Raw genomic sequence first — 12,207 nt, 5'->3', positions numbered from 1 at the left:
TCCACCCACCAACCCGTTATAATCCAAAGAAATCCTTGAGTATGTGCAATGCTGTTAATATCATGGAAAATTAGTTCAGTCTAATGCCTATGAAAAGGATATCAAAGAGATACAATATAATATACAGTGAAATATTATGCATTCATCTAAAGAGAATGGCATGTACCCACATATATTATCCCATAAAGAAATTTTTAAAATAAAATAGCATAGTTCATATAGCTTTATTCTGATTTTCTTAAGATAAACCAATATAAGTGAACTCTTTGGCAGAACATATGCTAAAATTTAAATGATTCAGAGAAGATCATCATGGCTCCTGTGCAAAGATGACATGCAAATTCATGAGAATTCCTCATTTTTCAAAGTTATCTTTTAATATCAATGGAATAAATATATTCCAAGATAAACAGAAACTAAAGCAATTCAGGTCCAGTAAGCCATCATGACAGAAGACACTTAAAGTATCTAACCCCCTAGAAGAAGTCACAAATGTAAGACCTGAAGAAACAATAGGTTTCATAAGAGAAATAGGTATGTGCATGAGAATCAGAAAAGAATCAAGTCTAACTCAATAAGCCATGGAGCTTCAAAAATGAGTAAGAAAATGTTGGGGAATTCAGGAATTTAGTACTGTAACTAGTGTGGCTTAAGGTATGAAATCATTTCAAGTATATTAATCTAATAAAAAGATCACTAAAACTTGAATAAGAGGGAAAGAAAAGAACAAATAGTAATAGACAAAAAGTAACAGAATTACAGCAACATAAAAACCCCTCTCTAATAACTCTAAATGTAAATATTCTAAACACTCCAATTAAAATATTCAAAATGTCTCATTAGATTAAAAACTAAGATTCAACTATTCGTTATCTATAGAATTTGCTGGCTGAAAGTGAAAGGATAGAAAATAAAGAGTATCAAAAAAAAGGAAAAGAAAATGAAAAAAATATTTTGGTGGGGATGTAAATAAATACAGCTACTAAAAATTTAGTGTGACAGTTTCTTAAATGATCAGCTATATCACTATTATGCATGTATCTTCAGGAATATAAGACACTATACAATCAGGGCACATGGGCATCTGCATTCATGGCAGTACAAGGAGCACCTCGTATAGGTAAGGCGTGGTCAGCCAGGGTGCCCATGAATGGATAAATGGATAAGGAAAATGTGTGGGTCAGATGGAGAGGGAGAAGGTGGAGGGACTGACTCTCATAAAGATGAATTGTACACAGAAATTGAAATAGTGGGCGCTGGGAAGGTGGCTCAGTGGTAGAGTGCTTGCCTTGCATGCCAGAGACCCTGGGTTCGATTCCTCAGCACCACATAAGCAAAAGGAAAAAAAGCCAGAAGTGGCACTGTGGCTCAAGTGGTAGACAGTTAGCCTTGAGCTGAAGAGATGAGGGACAGTGCTCCAGGTCCGGAGTTCAGGCCCCACGACCGGACCCCCCCCCCAAAAAAAAAGAAATTGAAATAGTGAATTGAAACATTTTTGTATGACTAATTGAAGAAAATAATTAAAAATATGTTATCTACACATGATGGAAGTCATAAAGAAAAATGAAATCCTGTCATGGAACTGGAAATCAACATGTTAAATGAAATAAGCCAAATTCACAAGGACAGATACTGTATGTTTCTATCACATGTAGCTGTATAAAGAAGCAAGCAATCAATCATAAACCTAAATGGAGGACTAGTGATGGGGGATGGATTTGGGAAGAGAAACAAGGTGATGTGATAATAATATCCAAGTACAGTATGTATGTGTATGGAAATAACATAACAAACATAACAAAGTCCATTTTTTGTACAATGGAAAAAATAAACCTATAGGTACATACATACACATGAAATATTCTTATTTTGTGACATCTGATTACATCAATTACTAATTAAAGGACGCCATTTATCAGAGAAAACATTCAAATACATAAATAATCAAATAAATCAATAAAAGGTAATTTTGAGAGAGACAATTTTTATGATGAAAGGACAAATATATAACAAAACAGATGGAAGATAAGCAAAAATAAATGGCACTCAGTATACAATATGATCCCATCCTGATAGCTCTCATAAGGGTTATGTTGTACTTTATTGATACTTATTAGCAATATAGTATGAACTACTTGCTTGTAGCAATATTTCTATTAGTCTCATTAGGCCTTAGAATGAGAATGATTTATTGTAAACATTCAATGAATAAATGCTCAATTACAGGACTATCTTGAAAGTTAACTTTTGATCCCTTTATTTCTTTTTAAGTTTTATTGTAAGGGTTAAGTACAGAGGGGTTACAGTTACATCAGTAAGGCAATGAATACATTTCTTGTTGAAAACTATTATCCCCTCCCTTATTTTCTCCTACTTTCCCTTTCTCCGACTCCACTCTCCTCCAAGTTATAAAGTTTATTTCCAACACAATGAAAATCACTGTTGCCCTGGTTTACTCTTTGCCCTTTGTTTCACCACTTTGTGATTCCCCTTCCCTTCCCTAAATCAGATAAATATACACACAAAACACAAGGCACCAAAATTAAAAACAGTGACAAGGAATAAACCAAAGGCGGAGGGGGGGGGAACAAAAATTGAAGAAAGAAAGAATTAACTAATCCCTTTAAATGCAGAAAATGAGCTTAGGGAACTGAGGCCATTATAATACATCTAATCCTAAGATTTGCCATCTAAGGGAATTGAGTGGTAACGAAAGGGCTCATCCTTGCAACTCTGAAATGGTGTTTCTTCAGACATCGTGACTTCTCTTAGGGATAACGTTACAGATGACTACAATCTCATCAAGGACCCCTAATGTTCCTTAGAAATCATCTTAAATGCTCTCAGTTGAAGCCAGCAAAGCATCATCTAATTATGCAGGATTTCTGATTGCTCATCCTCAGCCCTGTTCTCATTCAGATCTTCACCGCTTGTGTGCCTCCTTGACTGTGGAGAGTTTCCATCAATCTGAACAGAGGTTTTTGTCAAGGAACAGGTGTGTGGACACCATGAATGGAAATGGATCGGAGGGAACACAGGAGACAGTGAGACAGTCTGTTCTCTGAAATTCCTATAATGCTGCCTTAAACTTTCTTATCTCATAGCTATTTTACAAATTTTGAATCTCAATTATTTTTACACTAAAATCAATGTTAATACACTTCAGATACATGAGATGCATAGAATAGCTGTTTTTTGGCATAAGAGGTAATGTTCTATTGACCCCAAATTAAATGGAATTTAAAGACATTCTTAAAAAAAATTAACAGTCTTTCTTGCATAAATGACAAGTTGTTTTATCAAGTTCTCCTAGGAAATGTGTCCTAAGTTTGATGGTGAACAATGTCAAAAGAAAAACATCAAGTTAATACTCGTCCACTCTGGATTTAGTATTTCAGGTTCTATGAGGATTCTAAATTTCAACAGTAGTATTTTATTGAGATTAAATAATTCAGTAGGATGGAAACATATATACAAGTTATTCCTTTAAAAAATTGTCCTTCCCCCCAATTTTTTCCCTTAGATTGGAAAAAAATGCACATAACTCCTCATTATTTTGTTTCTGTAAGGTACAATATGCCCTCTCCTATAAAATGATTAAAGATAACTATGGACAAACAAACTAAGACAACATTTTAAGAAAACGACATTGATTCTATTTTCAGTAGCATTTCATTGGAAGTCATTGGCAGTTGATATTTGACAACCCCAAAGCCTTTCCAGACGTGGAGCAGGTGCAGGTTCTGTTAGACACACTCCTCTGACAGAACAACAAAGCCTGCTTGATGTAATTATACTTATTATTCTGCGATTGCTCCTTCCTGATCAGGGATACATCCCTTCATAAAAAATGCTGCAGAATTAACCATGGATTATGTATGAATTGGGGGGTGGCTAGGGGACAATCTCAAATATTTTGTTTGTTGATGCAGGCTGAGTGACAGCTCCAGGTGGAATTCTGCAAAACACAGGCCAGTGATTAATATATTGTGCTTGCTCAAAAGAAAACAGGGTCATGGAGTATAGTAAAGTATTTCTGAAGACATGGTTTGTGGAAACAATAAACTGGTATGATATAGGAGACTCTCATTATTTGAATATGCATTGTTTAAGGAATGAGATGCTGATAGAGAGGGCTCCAATAAGGGTCACTGGATGTAGTAGTTCAATGTCTCTGTCTTTCTGTGTGCGTCTCTCTCCTCTCTCTCTCTCTCATGTGTGTGTGTGTGTGTGTGTGTGTGTGTGTGTGAGAGAGAGAGAGAGAGAGAGAGAGAGAGAGAGAGAGAGTGAAGTTCTCTTTCAAGCACATATTTTTCAACTACTACACTTCCTGCCTCAGCCAGATGGAGATTTGGCTTCAAGGTCAGTGTCAGATTCAGGTGGAAGATAAGGGTTCACACCTGTAATCCTAGCTGCTCAGGAGGCTGAAGATCGTGGTTCAAAACCAGCCTGGGCAGGAAAGTCTGTGAAACTCTTAACCTGCAATAAACTACCAGAAAACTGCAAGTGGCTCTGTGGCTCAAGTAGAGCACTAGCCTTGAGCTGAAGAGCTGAGAGACAGCGCCCATGCCCAGAAAAAAAGAGAGAGAGAAAGAGAGGGGGAGAAAGAGAAAGAAAGAGAGAGAGAGAGGGAAGGAAGGAGGGAGGGAAGGGAAGGGAAGGGAGGGGAGGGGAAGGGAAGGGAGGGGAGGGGAGGGGAGGGAAAGGAAAGGGAAGGGAGGGAAGGAAGGAAGGAAGGAAGGAAGGAAGGAAGGAAGGAAGGAAGGAAGGAAGGAAGGAAGGAAGGAAGGAAAGAAGGGAATTCAAGGTAATGGGTAAGAATTTAAATACCTAGCAATAGATTGTTTGTGTGATAGACAAACAAATATATACTTTAGGAGAAAAGTTGAGGTATTCAACCAGGATGAGATCATTAGGTAACTGAATAATACATACAAAATTTCAAAAGATGTCAAGCCCCTAGGACCCAGAGAGGATAATGCAAGAATACTCTATGTCCAGAATCATTTTCCTGGACAAACGCAATGCCCCGTGGGTTTCTTTCCTAAGCCTTGAATCTGCACCTCATGGGAACTCTCATTTTTGTGACAGAAACCGCAGCCTGTGTCCAGCATTTACGTCAATAAATCCTGTGTGGTAGAATCATGTTGAGGCTCAGTCTTCCTACTTTGATTTGAGATTCAGCGGGCCAAGAACAAGGATGTAAATCTTCATCTTCTAAGGTGTTTGCAGCTACAAGTGAGAAAGACTCACTTATATTTGGATGCTTTGGAAAAATTATCTTTAATAAAATATGTTTACATGTTAACCTATAGTTATAAATAAATATATAATCTACATAAACAATTTTTAATGCTCTGAAAAATATGCATAACATAAAAATGCAGAACAGTTATGGTGGGACACACTATAATCACAGAAAACTCAAAAGGAAAAGATTGAAGAGGATTACAGTTCAAAGACAGGCCGGGTCAAACATTAGTGATACTCCACTTAAAGTAATGAGCTGAGGACAGTGGTATATGCACTGGAACTCCAGCCACACAGTGGCACAGGTAGGAAGATCACAGTTTGAAGTCAAAAGAACAAGACCCAATGCAAAAAACTAAAGCATAAAAATGCTGTGTCAATCAAATGGTAGAAGCCTATCTAGCAGATGTTGAGGCCTTGACTTCAAGCCCTATTGCTACTAAAAAAATTAAAATTAAATAAAAAATAAATAAACACACTGCAAAATGTGTAACTTAAATTGCTTCAGTTATTTACAAACAGTTAAAAGCAAGTACAGGGTTAAAATGCACTGACAAAATATAAATTAAATTTGTCAGAATTAGACTGTAATAAGATCACATGGCAAGAATTGTAAAAGGAAACAATAATAAAAACTATAGAGAAAAATGGACATGAACTTTTTTTTTTTTTTTGGTCCAGCTGGGGGCCTGAACTCTGGGCCTGGGCGCTGTCCCTCAGCTCTTCAGCTCAAGGCTAGCACTCTACCACTTGAGCCACAGCGCCACTTCCGGCTTTTTTTTTTTTCTTTTTGCTTATATGGTGCTGAGGAATCAAACCCAGGGCCTCAGGCACGCAAGGCAAGCGCTCTACCACTGAGCCAACTTCCCAGCCCGGACATGAACTTTTTTTTGTCAGTTGTGGGACTTGAACTCTGGGCCTGGGCACTGTCTCTCAGCTCTTCAGCTCAACGCTAACACTCTACCACTTAAGCCATAGCGCCACTTTCAGTTTCCTGGTTATCTCGAGATAAGAGTTTCATGGACTTTCCTGCCTGGGCTGGCTTTGAACCAGGATCCTCAGATCTCAGCCTCCTGAGTAGGTAGCATGACAGTCGTGAGCCACCTGTGTCGGGCAACGAATGATGTTTTTAAGGTTTGATCTCTTTGAGAAAGCCTCTGGAGCAAACATGTGAATGGTGGAACGTGGAGCTAACTGTGGTTTAGTTTTCTTTCAAGTAACTACATTGACTATGCCTTGTTTGGCACTTAGACTACACTTTGTTTTGAATATTTTTATTATCTTTAAGTACTTGTACAAACGACTTTCCATTCACCAAGGCAGCTTATAAATACAGGGCATCTTGATCACTGTCACCCATTTTAACATTCTCACCCACCTCTTCCCATCCCATCCCTTCCCTCAATCATCTTAATTTTATGTCATTTATTTATTTTGCCTTTTAACAAAGCAGTTTATGTGTATAATGCATCTAGAGCTGTGTCATCTCTTCAAAATCTTCAGCCTCCTTTGACCCATTCCTTCCCCATATTTCTCAGTGCTGTGATATATACAGTGAATTCTTGCCTGCATTCCCTCCATCTCCCCTTCATTCTTCTACTCCTGTCACTTTTGGCCCTGCCCTACCCTCTTGTAAGTACCCATTTCCCGCTGTTTATTTTGTTGGGCTTTGACTTCAGGTGATGTGTGCTCTCCATAGAGTCTATTACGCTTCAGTTCATTCATTTATAACCCTTTGCTAAACACCACCCAAGGTGTTCAGTTGTAGATTTATAGGTATATTCTACCTACCACAAATGAGGGAAAGTATGCAACCTGTGTTTCTCTGGGTCTGGCTTATTTTGCTTAATACAATTTTTCCAAGTCTTTCCTTATGAATGGTACAATAACATTCTTTCTGATGGATGAGTAGAATTCCTTTGTGTATATATGCCACATTTTCAAAACTTTTTGTTGTTGGTGGTGGTTATCGTGGGGCCTGGGCATGGGCGCTGTCCCTCAGCTCCTCAGCTCAAAGCTAGCACTATACCATTTGAGCCACAGCACCACTTCCGGCTTTTTCTGCTTATGTGGGGCTGAGGAATCGAACCCAGGGCCTCAGGCATGCAAGGCAAGCACTCTACTACTGAGCCAGCTTCCCAGCCCTTCTAAACTCTTTAAAGACAAAAATGTACCACTCTGATTGAGGAGTGGTACCTTTGTGATGGCAGGAGGTATAAGGGACTCTGTATTTTCTATTCAACTTTGTTAAAAACCCAAGATGACTTTAAAATATCTTCTTGAAAAAACAATAAGATAAATATGAGACGAGGAAAGATGAGGGGTAATGGAGAAGGGTAACAAGATGATCAAGATACAATATTACCATATCCTCACTTCGCTCACTGAAACCCCATTTGCACAACTCCTTTAAAAAATAATTCGCTTGCATTTCTCTAACACAATAAATAAAAATAAGGAATAAGAAATACAGGTGTTGGTGGATCATGCTATCATCTTAACTAGTCAGAAGGCTAAGATCTGAGGATCCCACTTTGAAGCTAGCTGGGGCAGAGAAATCTCTTATCTCCAATTAACCAGCAAAAAGCCAGAAGTGGAGATGTGACTCAAGTGACAGAACAGCAGTCAGGAGTGAAAAAGCCAACGCTGATGTGTTAGAGTGAAATAAATGGTACCCAAAAGTTTGAAGTCAATTTAAAACAGGAAGTACTATGTGCCTCTATCATCTTTATCAACTGGATAGCAGCTACAAAATGTAGAACGCGATATGTTCTTTCTCTCTCTTTTCCCAGGCTTTCCTTTCTTGCTCCCCACTACTTTTCCATCATGACTAAACCAAGACAGTAAGCACTGAATTGTTTCTGAGTTGTTTCATTTATTCCTTTCTCGTGTCCAAGATCAAAGGAATCGAAAAAAGTTCAAGGAAGTTTGTGGAAAGGATAAATGGCAAGTCAATAAGTACAGAGCAGCTCATTTCTTTTATTTGTGTAGCATTATCTGACATAGCAATTTATTTTGCACAGGTCCATTAGATAAATGGCATGCATTTGCAAGATGATGTCGTGTTAGGATTTAGAGAGTGGTGTTGTTAGTCACAGCCTGTACTAAACAGTGAGGTCTGGATTATTCTCCTTCTCTTCAGCTAATGGTATATCTACAACAGCTTCGTTTTTTGCAAATGGATTCTTCCTTTCTCAGGTAATAGGCATAACACAAGCCAAACTATCCCATGGCTCTCTGGGAACCACACTTGAGTATTTGTCCATGGAGTTGCCCTGTGACTTGCAGAGAGACTTGAACACAGCCAGCTCATCTAGTGCATTGAGGAATTTTGTCATTTCAAGTTTTATTTCATTTTTCATTTGGTCTATATAGCATCAAGTTACCTAAGTAAACATTCCATTTTCCATGTCATAATTCCCTGATATTCAGAACATCTCAAATGCCTACCACAGAAATGATCAACCAATCAATCTAAATGAATGTTGCCAACAGCACTGACAGCTTTCCCAGACCATACCTGCAAGATTTCCCCCACTCCTACACTTCTCCATTTCCAAAGGGCAGAATATTATTAAATAAGTTAGCAGACTACATCTGTATACGATCACAAACTATCTTACAGAAAAGATAGATGGATTTGTTCGTAAGTGATGGCGGTGCTGGGATTGGACCAGAGGCCTCTCGTATGCTAGGCAAGCACTCTACGACTAGGCTAATGCATTTCATTTGCAGCATTAAGATTTCTGTCATACTAGGAAAAAATTATATTAACTGAAGTAAGCCAGATCCAAAGAAAAGCAGGTCACAGGATCTCCCTCATTTGTAAGAACTAGAATATGTAGAAGATAGTCTTAAAAGAGGATCTCAAGAACCCAAATGCTAAGTGCTATAGATTATATGTAATGAAGCATATTAATATGAACTCCAACTCATGGAAACAAGAGGCTGTCATTAGACCCGGTATATAGTTCTTTTTTTCTCTATTGTTGTTTTTTTTTCTTTCTTCATTTCTCTTAGCTTTTTGTACCTCGTGTTTTTCATAATAGACAATGCAATATGTGGAAGGGAAAGGGAATCATAGAAACAGCAGAACAACAGATGAACCACAGCAACATTGATGCTCATTGACACTATGTGGGAGATGAACATTACAACTTGCGGGGGACAGGGAGGAGTAAGTGGGAGATAAAGATGGATGGAGAAATGATGATTAAAAACAAATGTACTTATTGTCTTACTTAGGTAACTGTAACCCCCTAAAATTAAAAATAAAATAAAATAAAGACTTCTGTCATAGTTTCTATCTCATTACTATCAAGGAAGATCTGCAGCGTTCCTTCCCATTCAAATACTCCACTGCCCATAGTTAAATCTCACTGCCCTTGAAAATCAAACTCCCACATTTTATGCGTGACTTCCTTCATGGGCAACCTCTTATTGAGAATCTTTTAGTCCTCTTTGTCAAATGTTGAGTGAAATCCTCTAAAGACAATAAACATGAATCTGAGCCTTGTTAGTAACTCCTAAAATCGAGTCATTTAACTTTCCCAAACCCAAGATGTTATCAAAGTTAAAGACAAACACTAGGCTAAGAGTATTCTGGGCTATCACATCTCCAAAACTATATATCAAATCTTTGAAAGAAAAAAATGATGCATCAAATCTTTGAAAAAGATAGAGTAGTTCTAGATCTCCAACTACTTCTATTTGAGATATGTGTAACTTTGAGTATTTAACCCACCCCCCTCCAAGTTGACCTTACAGATTAAATGCATGCCTCATTTTCCTTTGCAAGAAAAAAATGTAGGTCAAGAGATTTTCAGCAAGTGTATCTATATAGATATTTAATTTGGAATTTCCCATTATCTGTGGAGGAGAGTTAATGAAGAATCAGGAAGCAATTTCATAACTCTACCCTTAAGAGGCTATCTATTAAATATACACAGTGAGTCTGCATTATTCTCCAATCACTTAGAGGGTCAACTGATTTAAATAAAGCCCAATTAAGTACTTCTGTGGTTTTTTTTAACTTTTGCTAGGAGATCAATTGAATTATATTTTGTGATGAGGTTTATCAAATTGAGAAATCTAAAAAAAGTAGTAGCTATGATATTTGAGAATTATACCCATTTCAAGTACAGATATTGAAATATAATTAAATGGATTATGTAACTATGGATTTTCTATTAAAAATACTAGCAAAGATTGGTATTTTCTTTGATGAATGGCTTATTTGCTCCTTGAAATGTACTGTGGATATTTATAAATATATACCACAAACATGCAAATATACAGGTTTGGTCTTAGCTTACAATTTTTTGTATAATCTTTCTTACCTGGGTATTTGCCATGCCTATAACCAGAAGAGATCAATGTAGATTTCAGCCTTTTCTTTCCCATCTCTAACAACAACAACCAGAATGCATAGTAAGCCTTTAACTCTCTGCTTGTCCCTCTTTCAAGTTCACTGCATTCTACAGTTTTCTATTCAATTAGTAAAGATCATATACTTATTTGGTATAATTCTTGTTTTTCTTTCTTGCTATTGTTTCTAACATATTTATAAGATGATTTCTTTGTTGGTTTGTATGTCCCTCCCCCATGGTATAACTCCTGTTTTCACTGTATTTGATGTTGGTATAATTTGTAGAGGGGAAGGGATAAAACAAATTGTTTAAATAGGGATACAGGTTGACCCATTGCAACAATGAGATGTACAAGTCATTATGTGGAAAAATGAATTTTACGACTTTGGCCAGGGGTGGAGGGGTTGGAGGATGGGTGAGATGGGGGGGTGGGCAGAGTGGGGGGTTGGGAGATGGGAAGGGATGGGAAGGGGAAACAAAGGAGTAGGCAACAATGCTTGACAAGAAATGTACTCATTACCTTGCCCATGTAATTGTAGCATCTCTGTATGCTATTTTCACAATAAAAAAATAAATTTTTTTTAAAAAAAAGAAAACAACTTTGGCAGAGGGGGGATGGGAGGGCAGGGATGGGAAGGGGAAACAAAGGAAGAGGCAACAATGCTTGATAATGTTACCTTGCTAATGTTATTGTAACCCCTCTGTACAGTATTTTTACAATAAAAATCTTTTTAAAAAAAGATAGCAATGAGCACTCATTTAGTAAAGATAGTAATAATATTGAGCATTTACTCTGTGCTACCCACTATTCCAAGATTTATGCATCTTACATCTTTTTATTCATCTCATTCTTGCATTAATTTTCCATGCTACAGATGAGAAAATAGAGATTCAGTCTAAGTGAATCACCTAGAAAGACTTAAGATACTCTTTGGTGCCTACAGAAAATTCATAAGGTTTCTTTAGAGACCTACTTAGTCTACTTCTAGCTGCTGATAGGTAGGAATTCTGAGCAGGACGTAGTAGAACTTAATCACTTTATCCAGGACAAAATTCATACTCGTCTTACTAACCCATCCTGCTCCTAGCTCTCATTAGTTCTTGGTATCAGGGTTCAACTTTGCACAAATGAGATGTAATGGTCCTGAGGAAACTCAAGGAGCTAATTCTTTCATGCTCTCCACTGATTGCCGTCCTTAGTCAAACCTTTACCCGTTATGCATCCAGACTGCATGAGTTGTTTACATTTTTCTCCAACTCCATTGTTTGTGGTACTTTTTTAGCTTAGGATGAAAATGTCCAGGATATTACAACACACAAATTATTTTTTTTTCTGAGAGCAATTGTGCCTTCCCTAAATTCACACTTGTATTCTCAAACTCATAGCAGAACAATGATGGCTGTTTTCATTTTAAGATTAAAAAATAAGATACACTGGAAACAGTATACTTGAAAGAACTCAGTATATAAGAAGGGTAGAAAGGCGGGAATCAATGTAAATTCAAGGATAAAACATGGTTGATTTCAGAATACCAACAATATCTTTCACCCGTGTCTTAAGATTCATATTCCTAAATTCTAGAAAGGT

At 37.3% G+C, this 12,207-nt stretch overlaps 1 non-coding gene across 1 annotated transcript; it reads left to right on the top strand.

Annotated features, from left to right (window-relative positions):
• Positions 1–261: 261 nt before the first annotated feature.
• Positions 262–364, top strand: LOC122098067. Its single transcript, XR_006145654.1, has one exon. It is a non-coding gene; the product is annotated as a U6 spliceosomal RNA (small nuclear RNA).
• Positions 365–12,207: the final 11,843 nt, after the last annotated feature.

The sequence above is a fragment of the Dipodomys spectabilis genome, unplaced genomic scaffold (genome assembly GCF_019054845.1).
Source record: "Dipodomys spectabilis isolate Male_0828 unplaced genomic scaffold, ASM1905484v1 ptg000455l, whole genome shotgun sequence".
Taxonomy (NCBI): Eukaryota; Metazoa; Chordata; class Mammalia; order Rodentia; family Heteromyidae; genus Dipodomys; species Dipodomys spectabilis.
Note: the sequence above shows the minus strand (reverse complement) of the source record. Positions and strands in the feature narration are given on the sequence as shown.